The 21,469-nt window shown below is 33.8% G+C and overlaps 1 protein-coding gene across 1 annotated transcript in view; it reads right to left on the reverse strand.

Annotated features, from left to right (window-relative positions):
- Positions 1–20,723, reverse strand: part of LOC106137104 (orexin/Hypocretin receptor type 1) — a 95,143-nt gene extending 74,420 nt beyond the window's left edge. Inside the window, exon 1 of the mRNA XM_060951197.1 lies at positions 20,444–20,723. The gene's annotated coding sequence lies outside the window, so the exon portion shown is untranslated. The remainder of the gene's footprint in view (positions 1–20,443) is intronic.
- Between the last annotated feature and the right edge of the window lie 746 nt (positions 20,724–21,469).

Genomic DNA, 21,469 nt, shown 5'->3' on the forward strand with positions numbered 1-21,469 from the left:
ACAATTGTAATGAGCATCTTAAATTGTTTGGGAATGCTCTGAATCCTAAAAAATATTATAAATGCGAAAGTGAGAGTATTTGTTTGTTACCTTTTCTCGGATTAGCTACTGAATCTTCTTATCTTCTTGGAATATCAAGTTTGTATAAAGACATAACGTATACAGACATCCTAGGTATAGAAAAAAAAATTTTTCACTGGTCCAGTGTGTTTATCTGTACCAATAAAAAAAAAATTGCACGGAGTGGCCGCCTTATTCCCGTCTTATTCCCGGATGTCGTAAAATGTGACTAAGGGATAGTGTTATACACTTGGGATTCTTGTTTTAGGTAATATTCTCTCTACATTATTATTACTCTCAAATTCTATCATTAAGCCAAACAGCTGTACGTGGCGTGTCAGTCTGTTCAAGACGGCTCTGTCTACCACGCAAGGGATATAGACATGAAGATTATATATATATGTATGTATGTAAAACAAAATAATACGGAATAGTAATAATTCGTGCGCGAGTCTGACTCGCACAGAGATGAATGTTATTTTTTTTTATTATTTTTAAACTCGTCGACGTTTTTCATAATTCCAGTCATTTATCAACCGGGGAATTATTAAGTAAATAAAAATTTTCGGTCACGTCTCAGAAGTCGCCTAAATGAGAAATGTCACGCCTTTTCTTGTAATAATTCTTCTACACGTTCTAAGTTCATTGTAAAGGTCATTGGCGTCGGTTTTTCCTTTTATTAAGTTGGCTTCAATGAAACGAACGAATGAATGGTTTATTTAAGTGAATGGAACTCAATTAATTTAATTTCCCACTAATATTACATACAAACATACATGTTAACACGTCTTTATCCCTTGCGGGGTAGACAAGGCCAACAGTCTTGTAAAAACCGAAAGGTAGGATTCAAATAGTGACAGGTTGCTAGCCCATCACCTACAAGAAGACTCACAAGTTTGTTAGCCTATCCCTTAGTCGCCTATTATGAAATCCATGGGAAAGATATCGAGTGGTTCGATTCTAAAGTGCCGGAAATCACACGGCTTTTTGTAGATATCGCTTAATTCACGCGGGCGTAGCCGCGGGTAAAAGCTTGTTATAATATAAAAAGGCATTAATTTCTAATTCACAATTGCCAAATGTAAAACAAAAGTATTAAGTACTTGCCTTTGTGTTGCAAAAGTTTTAATGTTTACAAATGAGGGTTCTCAATCAGAGTGTGTGTTTGTCGGGGCGACATTAACGCATCAACATCGTTTGCGGCTGATGACTGTTTTTGTCGACTACAGATACAAGGATATGGGAAATGAAATATATTTGTCGCACGTCTAAAACCCTCATACTTTATATATAAAGAAATACATACATAAAATCACGCCTCTTTCCCGGAGGGGTAGGCAGAGACTACCTCTTTCCACTTGCCACGATCTCTGCATATTTCCTTCGCTTCATCCACATTCATAACTCTCTTCATGCAAGTTCGGCGGTTTCGGGTACTTATAAAGAAATTGTTTTTATTAACTTTTATTAGAAATTAATTATTGATCCATATAAAAATTAAGGGCGTCCTGACAGAAGGTCAGGTCTAGAGTTCCCGAAACTACTGAGTTTGCATGAAGAAAGTTATGAATGTGGATGAAGCTGAAGAAGTATCCAAAGATCGTGGCCAGTGTATGTAGTCGCTGCCTACCCGTCTCGGAATAAGGCATGATTTTATGTATGTATGTGTGATTTTTTGACAGTTTAAAATTGAACTCCGAAACTACACCCCGTACAGCTCATTCAGGCAATTTTTTTATAATAATCAAATGCTAAAAACAAGAAATTAATATATTTTTTAAAGTACGCATATGTCGCGGAAAGCAAGTAAATAATAATGAATATATCACAAGCACAACGTGAATTAGTTCTAAAAAAAAGAACTTATAAAAAAATTTACTCTTTCAAAAAAATAATTCACTGTAAACAATACAGAACTTTCATGCAAAAATAAAAGACTTATAGAAGCTCATTTCCACCATCTCCTATTCCGACTAAACTTTCAAAATAAAGCCTTACTTGCCAAATCCGATTGCCTAAGAAGCCGTAAGTAGGTATTACAGCAGATCTTAAATACAAAATAACGTGATTACAGATAAGGCCTTCACAAAAATAATATTACCTAAACAATGATATTATCGGGTTTCGGGTACCTGAAACCGCCGAGCTTGCATGAAGAGAGTTATGAATGTGGATGAAGCGAAGGAAATATGCAGAGATCGTGGCAAGTGGAAAGAGGTAGTCTCTGCCTACCCCTTGGGGAAAGAGGCGTGATTTTATGTACGTATGTATGTATGATATTATCTTGTGACCATTCTATCATTAAGCCGAACACCTGAAAGTGGCCTTTTGGTCTTCCCGAGACTGTTGGCTCTGTCTACCCCGCAAGGGAACGTGGTTATATGTAGGTATGTATCTCGTTACCGGAGGGAGGAGGACCGGATTTGATTTTGATAAATTGTTTTGTGTTATAATTGTGCTAAAAGCACCACAAAGTTACGAAATCGCGATGGATCATAAAAGTAGTCATCATTGAGTGATAGTCTCAGTATTGTGTGCGACGGTACTTGACGAAAATTAAAATGATGCTGATGCTGGATAAAGATTCCACCGCGTCAGTCATCTTATGAAATGTCAGAAAAAAACGATATTGTTCCCTTTGATTCCCTCTTCACGACAGACTTTCAGTCTTTCTTAACTGTTGCCTGTATCTATATCGCAAGTTATATAGACGTTATTATACTACTCTGTCAAGAAAGTAGCAGGAAAAGATCAATAATACACAAACTGTTTGTTATTCATCCAAATTTATTTTATCACCTTCAAAATATGCTCCTTTAGAAACGATACACTTACGCCAACGAATAATCCAATCATCAAAACATTTTTTAAACGCTGTTTCCGGAATTGAGGTCAGTTCTCGCCGCGAATTCTCTTTTATGTCTTCTACCGATTGAAAACGGGTGCCACGAAGTGGTAATTTGAGTTTAGGAAAAAGAAAAAAGTCGGCTGGAGCCATATCTGGTGAATATGGTGGTTGCTCGATGGTATTTGTTGAGTGTTTGGTTAAAAATTCGTTCACAATGATGGCCTTGTGCGAAGGTGCATTATCATGGTGCAAAATCCAAGAATTTTCTTTCCACAAATCTGGCCTTTTTCGTCGGATTTGCTCTCTTAAACGCCGCATAACACTCAAATAATATTCCTTATTTACCGTTTGACCTTCCGGCAAGAATTCCGAGTGCACAACACCGCGATAGTCAAAGAAAACAGTCAACATGACTTTGACTTTTGAACGACTTTGGCGTGGTTTTTTCGGTTTCGGTTCAGTTGGAAGGCGCCACTCCGAAGCTTGTTGACTAGTTTGCATGTCAAACTCGTAAACCCACGTCTCGTCACCAGTAACAATGCGTTTCATGAATGTTGGGTCGGAATTGACTCGTTCTAGCATGTCCTCAGCGACTCTCATGCGATTGAGTTTTTGAAAAAAATTCAGGTCTTTTGGGACTAGCCGAGCGGCAACATGTTTCATACCCAAATTATTAGTTAAAATGGTACGGATCGACTCGTGAGATACAGAAAGTTCGGTGGCTATCTCTCTCAAAGTTGAATGAGGATTTTCAGTCACTATTTCCTTCACTTTTGCGATGTTAACTTCAGTTGCAGACGTTGATGGCCTACCAGAGCGAGGCAAATCTTCCATCACATCTCGACCGCTTTTGAACGCTTTGTACCACTCATAAGCACGAGTTTTTGATAAAGTCGATTCACCGTAAGCCTTCTGTAACATTTTCAGTGACTCCGAACACGATATTCCATTGGCAATGCAAAATTTAAGACAAACTCTTTGTTCGATGTTTTTATCCATTATGAAATTAGCAATACACACTAGATATGATATAACTAAAAATAGCACTGTATTTAATGTAAACAACAGATGCAACTCAAACTCCGCGCCAAAATGGAAAACAGTTGTGCCAATCTAACAACAACAAAAAAAACAAAAATTTGAATTTGGAACCATAAATAAATAATCCATTCCCGATACTATCTTGACAGAGTAGTATGTACGAATGTAAAATAAATGTTCTTCTTTTAGGCGATGGGCTAGCAACCTGTCACTATTTGAATCTCAATTCTATCATCAAACCGAAAAGCTGAACGTGGCCTATCAGTCTTTTCAAGACTGTCGGCTCTGTCTACCCCGCAAGGGATATAGACGTGACTATATGTATGCATGTAAAATCTTCATCTTCGGGCATCTTATCGGTTTTACCACCGACATTCCGTTTCGGCCGCCGTGGCAACTCAGTTCGGCAATTTTACGGATGTGGTAACTTTCTGTTCTCTCGTTATTTTGTGATCCTAATCCCACTCTAACGTGCCATCGATAGGGAAAAGGGTCAAGCGTGTGTCAGATTATAGCTTTTGGATTCAGATGTTCTTTTTATTGAATCAGCATGATATGTTTATATAAGTAAATATACAAGGAGAGTGTGAAGGGAAATGTCGGGGTGGGAAGGCCTAGACGAATGAACGTATCTTGATCAAATTAAGTACGTCCTGGCAAAGGGCCAGGTCAAGAGTACCCGAAACCGCCGAGCTTGCATGAAGAGAGTTATGAATGTGGATGAAGCGAAAGAAATATGCAGAGATCGTGGCAAGTGGAAAGATGTAGTCTCTGCCTACTCCCCGGGCGTGATTTTATATAAGAATATGTAAGAAAGACAGTTCAAAAAGCATTGAGGAAGATCTATGCGATCAGGTTAATCCTAGGTCATGACGGAAAAAAAACTTTTTCAGATTGGCTTGGGTTTTTGACGCATATCTCTATATGAACTTGAACCTCTTGTTCTTCTTTTCATCTTTTAAATTACAATGTCAGTTTGGTCTAAAGGTTCGACTGGTAGAAAATGCCTTAAATCCACCTGTTGTTCATTATATTGTGTGCAATAAAGTTTGGTTAACTCATAAAATATTACTGTATTTCCTTATTATTCATTTAGGCGACAGGTTAGCAACCTTTCACTATTTGAATCTCAATTCTATCATTAAGCGAAATAGCTAAACGGGGCCTATGAGTCTTTTTAAGACTGTTGGCTCGGTTTACCCCGCAAGAGGTATATGTATGTTCATTTATTGTATTGTTATTAACTGTATTTTTGTGTTCTTATAAAGATATTACAAACAAATAAAATTCCATGTAAATACCGATTTTCTACCCTCACTAAAAAGGGGATCGGTACTTATGTAACTAATGTATTGAACTCAAAAAGTGGAATTACATGGTCCCAGTGAGATTCAAACATGAATACCTTCACTAACCAACGTAATACCTTAACCCCTCGTCCATCGAGGTGCAGGTATTAACAAACGTTTATAGCAAACAATAAAGATTTATTTCAATCCACCAAACATTGGAATACTAATGACATAATATTTAGCTAGATACCGCAAATTCGCTTTTCAAGCCAGTCTACACGTTTTAACGCTAATTGAAACAGAAATTTATTTATTTATAACGTAGAATATAAGGAATGACTTATAATTAAATTTACTATCGCTTTTACAGCGCAAGCGCAGAAGAAGGAACAGAACAAACTACACTACAGCATTTTCACCAAAAACGTAACTTCACATTAATCAAAATAAATCTATGCTATATTTGAAAATAAAAATGCGATTAAACATTAAAACATATATTGAACCTATTTTGCGCAGTCTAGTTGCTTAAATGTGAATTTTTCTTCACAATATTTCCGCGTGATTCAAAATATTGCATTTTAAAAAATGTACGTAACTCAGACAAGAGTCGTCGTTACGACAGGATGCCAACCTATGCACCATGGAACGCTTTAAACAGACTTTAACCGCTCTACCAATGACGCTCTGATATCGCACGGTCTATTTTTATCTATGTCTGTCTATGGGAATACTTCAGCGGTTAGCCGGAACATAGAAATTCAATTTCAAACCTTATATTGTTGATAGACATGTTTCAGTTATTTGCTAAATTGGATACCAAATAAAGCCGTAGTCCAAATATGTATTCATATACAAATTTAATGGGAATTCTGACATAGTATAATACATTCTTGCAATGTAAAAGCATTATGAAATAATATTTGTCGGTGTCTGTAGCATGCGTTATAAATAGTAATAGATTTATTTTCAAAATAACTAAATGACGACAACATATCTTACTTAAGTATTTATTTATTTAAACTTTATTGCACAAAAAATGTACAAAAAGCCGTTTGGCATTGTCTACCAGTCAACCAGATGACCAAACAGAAAAACTTTAAGTAGGTGGTGCGATAAAGTGCACATACATACTGAAAAATACAATTAAATAAGTATAATTAATAAATGTACTAATTAAAAATGTATTCCCACGAATGTTGTAAATGGCGACTAGGCTTTCATCAAAGCCGATAAAAACACAATGTGATATTGAACCGTTTTTGCACACATGATTAAGTTCCTAGTCCAGTTGCTTAGATGTGCAAGTTCCTTTACAATATTTCCGTTAGCGTATGAGACTAAGGGATAGGCTTATAAACTTTGAGTTCTTTTTTAATGCGATGGGCTAGTAACCTGTCACTATTTGAATATCAATTCTCTCATTTAGCCAAACAGCTGAACGTGATAGGTCACATTGATTTTTGATAGAGAATTGATATTCAAATAGTGATAGGTTGCTAGCCCATCGCCTAAAAGAAGAATCTCAAGTTTATAAGCCTATCCCTTAGTCGCCTTTTACGACATCCATGGGAACGAGATGTAGAGGTCTCTAAGTGGATTCTTTTTTTTATTAGTGTCGGGAACCAAATGGTTCTTGTTGAAAATTACGTTGAAATATTAAATAAGTGCCGTGTGGTTCCCAGCACCAATACAAAAAAGGATGGGACCACTCCATCTCTTCTCCATGGATGTCCACGCGGGAACAGGTAGTGAGTTATGTATATAGTATTTCATCGATCCCTGGAAACACAATTTTAAGCAAGTTACACTTTAAATTGACAATAATACATAAAAATATACATTATAATCAATAACACATATTAAATTTATTTCAGTACTTAAACAAATGGGCTATAAGACAGGTGTCAGTAAGAACTCTCAACTTAGGTTTCTCGACTAAGTCTAGAAATTGCTTCAACTGTCTTCAGCAAATACTGAATTCGTTAGCAAATCCTTTTCGAGACGGCGAATTTCTTAGGAGTAGGGAAATGGGCTGAAAAGTTACGAAGTTAAGCCTGTGTGGCTTAGTAACTTGAGTGTGAGGTAATGATGCGAAAACATCGATATTTTGTGTATCGACAGATGGGTCTAAAATTTGAATATCGATACACTAATAAATTAACTAACGACACATTTTTATAGAGCCGTGTGGTTCACGGCAACAATACAAAAAAAGCAAAGGACTACTACATCCTTTTCCCATGGATGTCGTTAAAGGCGACTAAAGGATAGGCTAATAAACTTGAGTTTCTTCTTTAAGGCGATGGGCTTGCAACCTGTCACTATTTGAATCTGAATTCTATCATTAAGCCAAGCAGCTGAACGTTTGCTTTTGTTCTTTTAGAGACCGTTGGCTCTGTCTACCCCACAAGGGATATAGACGTGATTATATGTATGTACGACACATTTTTAGTTTTGATGAAGAGCTTTAATTTTGTTCATAGGTGGATTTTAATTAATTTCACAATAAAATAAATACAATCTTAATTGACAAATGGATACATTCGCAGTCATAAGATTTTTTTTTTTTATTTTGACATTAGCACATGTTAGTAGATACATTTATAAAGATAACCAAGAATTAAAAAAAACATTTAGAGCATGTCTAAGAATTCTCATGACCACGCCTATATCCCTTGCGGGGTAGACAGAGCCAGCAGTCTTTTAAGACTGATTCATTGACAGTTTCAGCTGATAGGTTTAATAATAGAATTGAGATCCAAATAGTCCATACATGCTATGAAAATTTTCTAAACCAATAAAATTCCAGTAGGTACCTATGTTTAAATGAATAATGAGTAAATCGAGTTTTTTAAGACTCAGTTCACATCATAACATCCCTACGCAGATCCATTTAATTTCAATATGGAAATTTATACAGAGACAAGTACTTATGATATTCATTTCATTAATTTAAGCGTCAGGGCTTTTAGAAGTTATGTACCTACTTGCTTTTTTGTAAAATTTACTGATGTATTGTAATTAAGTTGACTAATCTATACTAATATTATACAGCTGAAGAGTTTGTTTGTTTGAACGAACGCCCTAATTTCAGGAATTACTAGTGTGAATTTAAAATTATTTTTGTGTTGAATATACCATTTATCGAGGAAGGCTTTAGGCTATATAACATCACGCTGTAACTATTAGCAGCGAAGAAATAATGGAAAATGTGAAAAAAACGGGGAAAATTATACCTACTAACCTAATACCTACATACCAAATTTCATCGTAATCGGTTTAGTAAATTTTGCATGAAAGAGTAAGGTAAAAGCACCTATTACGGAGGTATTTCGCAACATTTGAAAGTAAGAAGCAAAAATAAGCATAAGTAAGTATTTTTAAAGGTTCCAAACAAAGTTATTATCTAAAATGGAATTTAAATTTTGTATTGCTGTTGAGTCTAAGTATCCTTTCATGCGATTTCTTATTTAAAAAAAATATTTAAAAAGGCAGGTCGATTTTCCCTAATACGGAGGTATGATTTTGGTCAGAGCCTATTACTGCGGTAGACGGCTCCTAATACGGAGGGTCAGGAAGTACATTAATTTAGGTTCCGTACAAATAATATGTATAACAATAATAGAAATGTGTAAGTACCTTTATTGTAAGTTTTTCGTTCATTGACTATTTAATTACATTATTTTACTTTAATGAAATTAAAGACGACTTTGAATTTAAAGTATATTATTTATTTAAAGTATATATATGTATATATTATTATTTAGTGTTTTCTACACGCGTGTGTACAGCTTTCACGGATTTAACAATATAAAAAAATGCAGGTTCATTTAGGAATTAAGTTTTATTTTTTATTACAATTAGTTACTTTGGCTAAGAAATAATGACGAACAATAACAATCATCTAAAATCTTTCAAAAATCAACACTTCGTAGAGGAACAAAAAGTAACAATAATGAAATATTTATAACATCAGTCTTTCAAAAACTAACACTCCGCAGAGGATAGTAAACTGTAACTAAAAGTTTTACATATTAAAAAATAATCACTTTAGTAATGGTAAGTGAACTTAATATAAGATACCTAAGTAAAGTTTAGGGTCAATTCAGGCTGCAGTTACAGTGGTCGACAGCAGCCCGAAGAGCATTTACAGCTTCGGAAGAATTTTAAACGTTCGCTACTAGACTAGCTTCGCTTCAAAACTGCTGGCTGTCGTCAGCAACCGACGCCGCATCAGCCACCAACAGTTTTATTTTTTCGAGCGATTACTGGTCTATAAAATAATGAAAATAAAGTTTAAAACTCTTTTAAAACTTGCGTCAATGCTGCCCGCTGCCACTGCTGCCTGAATTGAGCTATGAAAAAATGAAAAGAACAATTACGTAGATTGCATTAATTGATATTAAAATATTTAATTATTTCAATGTTTTTGATTTTACAAAAAAAAAAAAAAAAAACATTTATAAAAAATAAGAATCAGAAAAAAGACGATTTTTTTATTTATTTACGAAACCCTAAAATCTTGTGATTTTCTGTTTAATTAATAAAGCCATAATAGGAAACCATATTACCAAATACAGAGTTACCTGGAAATAACTACCACCGTATTAGGAAAACTACTCGTGTTTTTAATAATCCTAATTCTGACCCATCAAAATTCCGATTAACAAAAGAGTGTAAATTTTTAATCAAACGACAACTATTTTGTGGCTAAGATGTGTAAAACTGAAGTAACAGTTATACACAGGATATTATTTGTGATAAATTAAAACACACCTCTCAATTTTTACCCCTCCTAAGAAACTAACATTTTGTACTCAACAGCTTTATTATTTAACTAGATTTCTAATTGAGAACACATACCTCAGAATATGGTTATTAATTTATGAGATTAATAATTATTTCAATTGAACTTTTAACTAATTCAAAAATTTAATAATTTGAAAGTTATAAACAATTAAATTTTATCAGTATTTTTCCTATTACGGAGTTATACCACCGAGTTAGGATTAGTCTATAAAATTCGTATCCTATTACGGCGGTATTTTATTTCTTATTTTTTGGGTAAAAACTGAGTTACAATCGTGAAACAAGCTATTTAATTTAAAAATTTAAAAGTAGGGAAATGCTATAAGTTATTCATAAACAAACTTGAACGGCCTATTAATACGAAAAATTGCCTTTGTAAATATTAGTGTGCTTACTTTTGTTGTTCCGCGTTTGTATGAAAACACCTGTCCCGTCGATGCCGTGACACAAACTGATTGATTTTGTTGTGTTGCCAATGTATTGTAGTTGCAAATGTCAGTTAAGTCGTGCCGTAATAAATTTAGAATAACACATTTGCGTTATGATTTACTTACACTGAATAGAACAGGAATAAAACTAAGAAATATAAATACCACCGTAATTGGAAGCGATTTTGACTACCGCCGTATTAGGAGCTTTTACCTTAACAAACATCCATACTGACATCCTGACATACAAACTTTCGCATTTATAATATTAGCAGGATATAAATTTTTAAATTTTATAAAGTCAATTAACCAAGGATTGAACATTGATATGTATGTCAATTAATTTATTTGTATGCCCGCAGGCAAGCGACAAACAATCTGTTTCATAATTATTATGGTAAGAATATGTTCAATTTAGTGACGTATTTCAGTGCGAATTGGATAAAATATTGGATGATTCCTCAATTTTTATTAATTACTAGTGGCCTGAAAGAATGTTCACGATAATAATTTTGTCTCAACAAGACTGCAAGGCTGGTTCCCAGCACCAATGAAAAAAGAATAGAACCACTCCGCCTCATTCCCATGGATGTCATAAAAGGCGAGTAAGGGATAGGCTTACAAACATGAGATTCTTCTTTTAGGCGATGGGCTAGCTACCTGTCACTAATGCTGAACGTGGCCTGTCAGTCATTTCAAGACTGACATATATATATACTGATACAGACATGATTATATGTATGTACCTACATATGTAAAAATATCGAATGGTAAATATGAAAATATTGCCTATCGATAGTTTCAGAAATTGTGCGGGTGACATCACTATTCCTAAATTCACAGGAAATTGTGATTGCTTAGTTTTGGGTGTCAAACACGAAAGTTATTTAATAGTTGATTGACTGACTTGAACTTGACTTACTGACTTTGTACTTACATGCACTTTGGCTATTTCATGGTATGTTATCTATCTATTTATCTATGTTTACTTTTTTTTAGCAAGTTAACACTAAACCAACGCGCTTGCTAAAAGATTGATGAGTGTGAATGAAGTGAAAGAAGTATACAGGGATCGCGGCAAGTAGAAAGTACTCTGCCTACCTTTTTGGGAAAGGGGCGTGATTTATGTTAGAATTGTAATTGACCGATGTCTGTACTTGAAAGATATTACCGTAAAACCTATATAAGGATCTATATGTGACTAAAAGAACCCAAATAGTGATTTTAAGAATTTAACCCATGGATCCTGTGTCGTGTGGTTCCCGGCACCAATACAAAAAATAATAGGACCACTCCATCTCATTTCCATGGATGTCGTAAAAGGCGACTAAATGATAGGCTTACAAACTTGTGATTCTTTTTTTAGGCGATGGGCTAGCAACCTGTCACTATTTGGATCTCAATTATATCATGAAGCCAAATAGCAGAACGTGACCGATCAGTCTTTTCAAGACTGTTGGCTCTTTCTACCCCACAAGGGATATAAACCGTGAAATCTTTGCTTGCGCGATTTAGCGTACGCGCTGTGATAGGCTTGTGGCGTGTGACGTTTGAGATGCCGCCATAGGCATTTCGCTGCTATTGGTCGAGCGCGTCGTTTCCTCACTGTGATTGGCTGATTGCGTGTGACATTAGTGAAGTCGCCAACCGTAAGGTTAGTTTTCAAACTAATGTATAATATATAAATTTCAAACTTTGCATTCTGTATACGTAGATTTATCTTATCTTGGCAACTGAGTTGGGACAAAGTTGGTTTCATTTGAATAATTTGTACTTACCTTCTTTATCGGTTTTATTCTGTTATCTGTTTTTTATTGTGTCTCTTCACGAAGTTCTTTTCAAGTATTTTACTTGGTAATGGCAATTTTTTGAGGGAAAATTTTCGACAAAACGTTGTTTTTATTTTATTGTGTGTATTTATTTTATTAACCAATGTCTGTTTATTTTGTTCATTCATGTTTCATGTTAAAAGCATTTAGAGTAAGATCCCAGAGCCATAAGACACAACTTATTTTCTAAAGAATGGATCTTTCGATTCTCAGTAGTCTTTCATGTACTTTTAATACCTGCATGTTTGTGAGACTTGCCCGATGACACCTGCGCAGGTACCAGGCGAGAAAGGTAACTAACAATCACAGTTACTTAACTTAAATTTTTATGACTGATTTTTATATATATTTTATAGAATATTACTCTGAAGTCATATCAGAGAAGTCAGACGCTTTCCATGCGCCAGAACTTTTGTCAGACGCCTTAAAGGTCTATCAAAAAAAAATTAACCTAATTTATTTTTAAATGTCTGACTTTTATATATGTTATTCAGATAACTATTACAAAGTTGTATTAAATCAGTCAGACAGTTTGTAATGACCAAACACCTCTTAAACACAAGAATTACTCAGCCTCGAGTATGAGCGCGATAGCACAATGCGCATGCGCGTCAGAGTAAAATATCTAATATTTGAAAAGTACTTACTGTTTTTAATTTCATATTTTTGCATATCTATTCAAATACGATGATATTTATATTTAAAATAATAATAAATCATTTTTAAAATAATATAATATTTTGCATATAAATAGGGGAAAATGAATTTTTTTGTAGCAATAGCCTTTCAAATAGAATGATTTTTATTTTATTTTAAAAAATATATCTATTATAATAATTTCAATAAGAAAATAATTAATTATGATTAATCAATTGAATTATTATTTTATTGTCTCTTAATAATTTTCATCATCAAAATAATAATGCAAATCAAAAACAACCAACTATTTTACTCCGGAAAATAATGGATGGACGTTAGAAGATAACCAGTACCGTTTTCATTGGTTTGATGGTGACCAATTACCCGGATTCGTTAGCGAATCACTTCATGAACCAGGTACCGTACTTTGACTTTTGGCTTACAATTTCAATTGATTAATCATAATTAATTATTTTTTTATTGAAATTATTATAATAGATATATTTTATAAAATAAAATTCATTCTTTTTGAAAGGCTATTATTGCTACAAATAAATTCATTTTCCCATTATTTTAAAAATGATTAATTATTATTTTAATTATAAATTTCATCGTATTTGAATAGATATGCAAAAATATGAAATTGAAATAGTAAGTACTTTTCAAATATTAGATATTTTACTCTGACGCGCATGCGCATTGTGTTATCGCGCTCATACTCGAGGCTGAGTAATTCTTGTGTTTCAGGGGTGTTTGGTCATTACAAACTGTCTGACTGATTTAATACAACTTTGTAATAGTTATCTGAATAACATATATAAAAGTCAGACATTTAAAAATAAATTAAGTTAATTTTTTTTTGATAGAGCTTTAAAGCGTCTGACAAAAGTTCTGGCGCATGGAAAGCGTCTGACTTCTCTGATATGACTTCAGAGTAATATTCTATAAAATATATATAAAAATCAGTCATAAAAATTTAAGTTAAGTAACTGTGATTGTTAGTTACCTTTCTCGCCTGGTACCTGCGCAGGTGTCACCGGGCAAGTCTCACAAACATGCAGGTATTAAAAGTACATGAAAGACTACTGAGAATCGAAAGATCCATTCTTTAGAAAATAAGTTGTGTCTTACGGCTCTGGGATCTTGGACTAATTAGTATTATTTTTCTTTTTATAGATTCAAACTTACATTAATTTTCGGATGATCAATCAATCGATTAATTTAAAAAAAATATTTAGATCTTTTTTATTTTGATATTTTATTAGTATGTAGAGATGATTAAAGATGCAACAAAATAATACAAAAATAAAACAAGACATTGTTGGCTAGACAGAGCCAACAGTCTCGAAAAGACGAAAAAGCTGCATGGCTTGATGATGGAATTGAGATTCAAATAGTGACAGCAAGTTTAATAGTATTTCCTTTAGTCGCTTTTTACCCCATCCATGGGAAAGATATGGAGTGGTCCGATATTAAAGTGCTGAGAACCACACGGCATGTTAAACTAATATCGTCGTTATTATGCTATTATTATAGGAATTATCCCGCATTAAGTAATTTGGCATTAGCGCCAAATTTCTTCTAGACTTTTAGGACAAGAGTGAATATACATTATTTAAGCTTGCGTGTTTAGTTTAGACCCATCCATCTTACTTACCATCAGACAGATTGAGGTCCAAGGCCATCATATTTTTGAATAAAAATAATTAAAGATAATATATTTTTTTACGATTTTGCGGTGTGAAAGGTAAGCCAAATCCTTCTCCATACACCACACTATATAATATGTCATTGTAAGCGAAATTTCATGATGATCGGTCCAGTGGTTTCGACTTCAAAGCCGGACAAACAAACACACTTTCAAATTATATTATTAGTAGAAAGGGTGAGAATTATTTGTAAATTCTCAAATTCAAATTCAAAATTTTTATTCATTATTATAGGCTACTTCATATCGCTTAATAATTGTCAAAACTTTTGGCTTCACAACATTGGTTGACGTCAAATAAATTACTTAAAACAAAGTTTACTGCCGCTTCCAAGGCGTCAGTGCAGAAGAAGCGGTAACAAACTGCACTGCAGCATTTTCTTCAACAACGTCAACTTCACAAATATCCAAACTTAGAATAGAATGTGGACGAGAGAATACATTGTTCTATTAGTAACTAATAAGGTTTTAAACGCGCTGGTAACTTGCCTTTATTTTATTTCGGACGTGTCCAATCATGTTACAATGATCCGTTGTTGTCACTGCAATGCGAAAGTTGAAAACTTCAGTTAGGGTGAAAGTTTTTAACTTCAATCAATCTCTCAAAACAAACAACCCGATCAACTTATCTTTAACTACTTAAAAAGTTTTTAAAATAAAATTCGTTAGCGAAACAATTGTTTTTTTTTTTTTATAATAGGTATTAAGATGTTATTTTCAAACTAAAATTGTTGAACCGTGTGGGTCCCGGCATCAATACAAAAAAGAATAGGGCCACACCATCTCTCTCCCATGGATGTCGTTAAAGGCGACTAAGGGATAGGCTTACAAACTTGGAATTATTTTTTAGGCGATGGGCTAGCAAGCTGTCACTAGTTGTATCCCAATTCTATCGTTAAGCCAAATAGCTGAACGTGGCCATTTAGTCTTTTCAAGACTGTTGGCTCTGTCTACCCCGCAAGTGATATAGACGTGACCATATGTATGTAAAATTGTTCTCCGTACAATTTCAGTTTCAAAATAACTACCAACAACCTCCTTTGGTACACAATTGCATGTCTTTTGATTAAAAGTGGTGAAAATGCGACAGGAAAATTGGAAAATTCCTGGTCGAATTTCAAACAGAGCGCTCTCAATTTTTACTCAATTTTCCAATATTTTCGACGATATTTTCAAAATTGTTTTTTTTTTTCTTTCCTTCCCCATACTTTTGATAATAAAAACGAAATAAAGTACGTACACTATAATGTCTTATGAATATTGTGGTTTTTGACTCTGTCTACCCCGTGAGTAAAAAGATGTGATATGGTAAATCAAAAAAAAAAAAATGTAAACTTACTTTGTCTATCCCAAATATTTATTAGTCTTTCCCTTAGTCGCCTTTTACGACATCCATGTGTAACATGTGGAAGTACCTAGTTCCTATTCTATAGTGCCCCGAACCACACGGCACTTAATAATGTTAAACCAAATCTAATATAACATTGTAATAGAATAGAATAGATTTATTTTCAAAATTACTAGGTATCACTTATTGACGTCACATCACTTAAATCTATTATAACTACTACCGCTACTATTATGAGTAGGTAACAGTTCATCTAATTGTTATAATTCATAACAAACAGAGTCTACCCATCCGTTGGAACGTTTGAAAACAGAAGTTATTTATAACGAACTAAAAGCTAACGGAAGCTATACAATAGGAGCTTGCAAAGCACTGCATAATTATTTTATCAAACACGTGTTTGCATTAAAATTTGTCGTGTTCAGAATCAATTTAGTTTTAATTGTAAATAAATATTTAAAGGACTTATTACACAAATTGAACTACAAATAGTATACATACATATACATACAGTCTTGAAAGTATTAAAAGGCCACGTTCAGCTGTTTAGCTTAATGATATTATTGAGATTCAAATAGTGATAGGTCCCATCGTCTACAGGAAGAATCCCAAGTTTATAAGTATATCCCTTAGTCGCCTTTTACGACATCCATGGGAAAGAGGAGTGGTCCTATTCTCTATTTGTATTGATGTCGAGAACCACACGGCACCCGTAAAATGAAATTTTATTACAAATTAATTCCTAAAATAATTCAAATTAACGCTCAAACGTCAAGAATACGTCGGAATTAAGAAGTAAACTTGAAATAGATTCCTACATACAAATGTACATACCATCACGCCTATTTCCCATTGGGGTAGGCAGAGACTATGGAATTCCACTTGCTACACCTACGCTTCCGCTACGCTCATTAGAGGAATCATTAGAGGAATCTTTTCATGCATAGGTATTCGACGATTCCTTTTTATGTCAAAAGCAAAAGTTTAGTAAGAATACAATAATCCAAAGTTGCAATTAAACTCTGCAATGATAACATGTGATATTCATTAGAAACTTACCTCAACATACAACCTTAACTATCACAGGACAGTTCGGCGAGATCTGGCACAAACTTTCTACAGTTAGCGACACCGGAAACGGCGCAAGTTAGTTATGTTGGTAAGTTGTCACAATATAAGTTTGAGTTCAACATTCACGCCCATTTACTGATGTGGTTCTAGGGTTTTAAACTGCTATGTATAATAATGTTATACATACACTAGCTGTGCCCGCGACTCCGTCCGCGTGGAATAGTTATTTGGGCATCACTGAAGCCCTCAAGGGTGAATAATTTTCCCCGTTTTTGTCACATTTTCCATTATTTCTTCGCTCCTTATAGTTGCAGCGTGATGTTATATAGCCTAAAGCCTTCCTCGATAAATGGTCTATTCAACACAAAAATAATTTTTCAATTAGAACCAGTAGTTTCTAAGATTAGCGCCTTCAAACAAACTAACAAACAAACAAACTCTTCAGCTTTATAATATTAGTATAGATAAATAAAATCACGCCTTTGTAGGCAGAGACTACATATTTCCACTTGCCACGATCCCTGCATTCATCTGTGGCGCCACAAGTCACAAAACTTAAAATAAAAAATCACGCGACGCTATCAGTCAAAAACAGCGAAAAACCTAAATCGCGCAAGCAAAGATGTCACGGATTGGAGCTATATATACAACCTCCGACAAAACATCGTCTGTCGCGCGGTTCCCCAGGCATAACACCTAGCCTGGCGGAAGATCTTCCCTTTGGTGGCGGTAGAGTCGAACTATCGCTCCCGCTACGCATCTCTTTCACTTCATCCACATTCATAACTCTCTTCATGCAAGCTTGACGGTTACGGGTACTCTTGACCTGACCCTTTGCCAGGACATAATTTGAGCAAGATACGTTCGTCTAGGTCTTCCCACTTCGACCATTCCTAATATGATAAATAAAAGTTAGTTTTTTTGTTACCTTTTCACGTGTTACTGAAATAACCTTCTCAAATTACCACCTACATAAAATTAAGAGTCTGAAGAACCTACCTAGGGTACCTTTCATCCCGTTAAAAAACTATAATTCCCTTGAAATTTGCGAAAAACCTGTATTCCTTTGTAGTTAGCGTTTAGTTCGTTGATTTTTGTAGATGTCGCTAAATTCGCGTGGGCGAAGCTACGGGTAATAGGTAGTATGATATATATACATATGAATTTTAATCTCTAAATAAATAATATACGAGACAAATCACACAAATTAAGCTAGTGTCAAACTAAATTCTAATAATGACAAACAAACAACCCGTGTAAATGATGATATTTTTAAATATACAAAAATCCGATTGAAAATCCTACAAAAATGTAATAGTGCTTTTTACCGACACTTCTAAGTGCAAAAATTGAAAGAGCCTAAAATAGATACGATGGAAAATTCAATTTCATAAATTCTATTCAAAGAACGAGTGACGTTTATTTTTAAACAAATCAAATATCTAACAAAAAAAAAAACGCAACGCGCGCCATATGCGATGTCTCCGGATGGCGAATCAAAGAAATGAAAATAGTAATTAAAAATAAAAATGATGAGTGCACACGAGACTGAACAACATTAACCGACTGTAAAAAATGGTGTTTTTGTCGATGCGCAATAAGCCAAGAAAAAGGAAGGCACAGGTTCAAATTAATATATGTATGCATGTCACGTCTATATGCCTTACGGGGTAGACGGAACTGACAGTTTCTCAAACACTGAAAGACCACGCCCAACCGCTTAATGGTGAAATTATGCATAAAAAAAAGAAAATTAATTTTACAATGAGTCGTATCTAGGCGATTGTTGGAGATTGTCAAAGTAGGTTAGGTATATTGTGCGCAATCTATCGTATATATCTACATATAATCACGTCTATATCCCTTGCGGAGTAGACAGAGCCAACAGTCTTGAATATACTGATAGATTACGTTCAGCTGCTTGGCACGCAAATGTACTTACATCACAAAGGACAACTAGCTGTGCCCGCGACTTCGTCCGCGTGGAAAAGTTATTTGGCATCATTTAAGCCCTCAAGGATGAATATTTTTTCCCGATTTTTTCACATTCTCTATTATTTCTTCCCTCCTAATAGTTGCAGCGTGGTGGTATACCTATAGCCTAAAGCCTTCTCGATAAAAGGTCTATTCAACTCAAAAAATTTTCAATTCGAACCAGTAGTTCCTAAGATTAGCGCGTTCAAACAAACAAACTCTTCAGCTTTATAATATTAGCATAGATTAAAAAATAATAATTAAATCGACATCAAAAAAAGTTTAAGACTAAAAATTATTAAAAAATTAAATTAACAATACGTCGTACCCAGGCGATTTGAGATTAATTTTCAGGATCGGTGCCGCCTTAAATACAAATAATGCCAAAACTTATTAGATTTATATGTCAATACGCTTATAAACTTGTTATTCTTCTTTTAGTCGATGAGCTAGCAACCTGTCACTATTTGAATCTCAATTTTATCATTAAGTTACATACAGTTGAACGTGGTCTTTCAGTCTTTTCAAGACTGTTGGTTCCATCTACGCTATGATATACATATATTCTTTATTTATTTCACAATATATATAAAAATTAAATATACATATCTAGTACATATATAAGAACACTGATAAAAACCACAGAGGTTTGTCCACAGTGTTAACATCAACGTCAGTATAAAATATTTTGTATTAATCACATAATAGTTAATTAAAAGACCATAAAATATGATCATATGTATGTACCTATGTATGTTTATAACTAGACATTAGACAAATTTCTGCGGCACCATACATACACTATTCTTTTGAATGCAAAAATAATTCTTCTGATAAGTAAAAACTCATTAAGGTTTAGTTTATTTAGAAACAATTCCATCGAACTTCTTTTTAAGAGTTTTGTGTGCCGAAATTATTATTCTAGTCTTGTATTAAAATAAAAGGTAATTTAGTACTTCTAATTAAACCAGAGTTACTTCCAGAAGATACCTACTTTGTATTACCAAAGAACTGTTATGTTTATGCATAATAAATTAACTTTTATAATTTAGTTGTTTTTATTAAAACAGAATATTCCGTAGAAGAAAAATCTTGAGTTGTTTTATATCCTGTGTTCTTTAGTTATAAAAAAAACTATTATTTTTTCCGAAAAAACCGTTTAGCACATCAAAAAAAGCTGTGTATTCATACTTATATACATATATAAAAAATTAAAAAAAAAGATAAGACTATTTTTTAAAAGGGTCAATCAAATTTTGAATTTGGAAATTATGAAAAAAAAAAGACGCCTATACGTGATCCTCGACCGACGCGGCACGCACGTTTCGAAATAATCGTAAATTTAAAATCGATTGGTCACGTCCTTACATTGTTTTATTATTTTTATACTTACATTTAGCGCTGGCTGTGATTCAACTATTTCTCAATCAACTGCAAACACTAATTATTCCACACTAAACAACACTTACAATTCAATCACTACCACATTAGATACTAGCACAATACCTATATGTATTTTCTATGCCACTCTTAAAATAAAAAAAATAATAATGTCATTTGACCTAATGGTTTTTTAAATCGAACACTAAAATCGGAATACGGCCAGTATTTTCAGATGAACAAAACTTTTTCGAAATCCGAACACGCCATTCCGTTCTCAGCTAGACATGCAACGCGCGCGGTAAGCCGTGTGGAACTAAAATTCCGTTCCCGCCTAACTCGATTCTATCATGGCGTAGATGTGTTGCATGGTTTTACGTCGAAATTGGTCAGAAATTAGATTGATTAGGTACAATGTTTGATTAATTAATGGATTTTTTAACGAGATTATATAGGGTAGGTTCAAAAGTTTTGGTCTTTAGTAGCCTTTGTTATTTTCATATTTTTCAAGTCTTCATTTACGATTTCAGTTTTTGAAAATAACAATTAAATTAAACACCTAAGCCATAAATGTAAAATGGAGGTGTTTTTTTAACCTTTTCGCAATACCGCACAGTATTTGTATTATTGTACTTTTTTATAAGCAATGAGTGATTTTTACTAATATTTTAATAATCATCGAAATAATTGTAATAATCTGAAGTATTGTATATGTAATCTATAATGCTAAGTAATTTTTTGCTGAATTAAAAAAGAAACATGTTCTCGGCATTTTAGAATAGGACAACTTCATATCTCTTCCGTGGATGTCGTAAAAGGCGACTAAAGGAATAGCTAATTTTGGTATAATTCTTGTAGACGATGGGCTAGCTACCTGTCACCATTAGAATTTCAATTCCATCAGAAAGCCATACAGCTGAACGTGACCTTGTTGTCAAGACTGTCGGCTCTGTCTAACCCGCAAGGGATATAGACGTGAAATGTATACATTGTAAAAAGCGAAAAGACAATAATGTTTGATGATGAAGCAGTGAAAATC

The sequence above is a fragment of the Amyelois transitella genome, chromosome 24 (genome assembly GCF_032362555.1).
Source record: "Amyelois transitella isolate CPQ chromosome 24, ilAmyTran1.1, whole genome shotgun sequence".
Taxonomy (NCBI): domain Eukaryota; kingdom Metazoa; phylum Arthropoda; class Insecta; order Lepidoptera; family Pyralidae; genus Amyelois; species Amyelois transitella.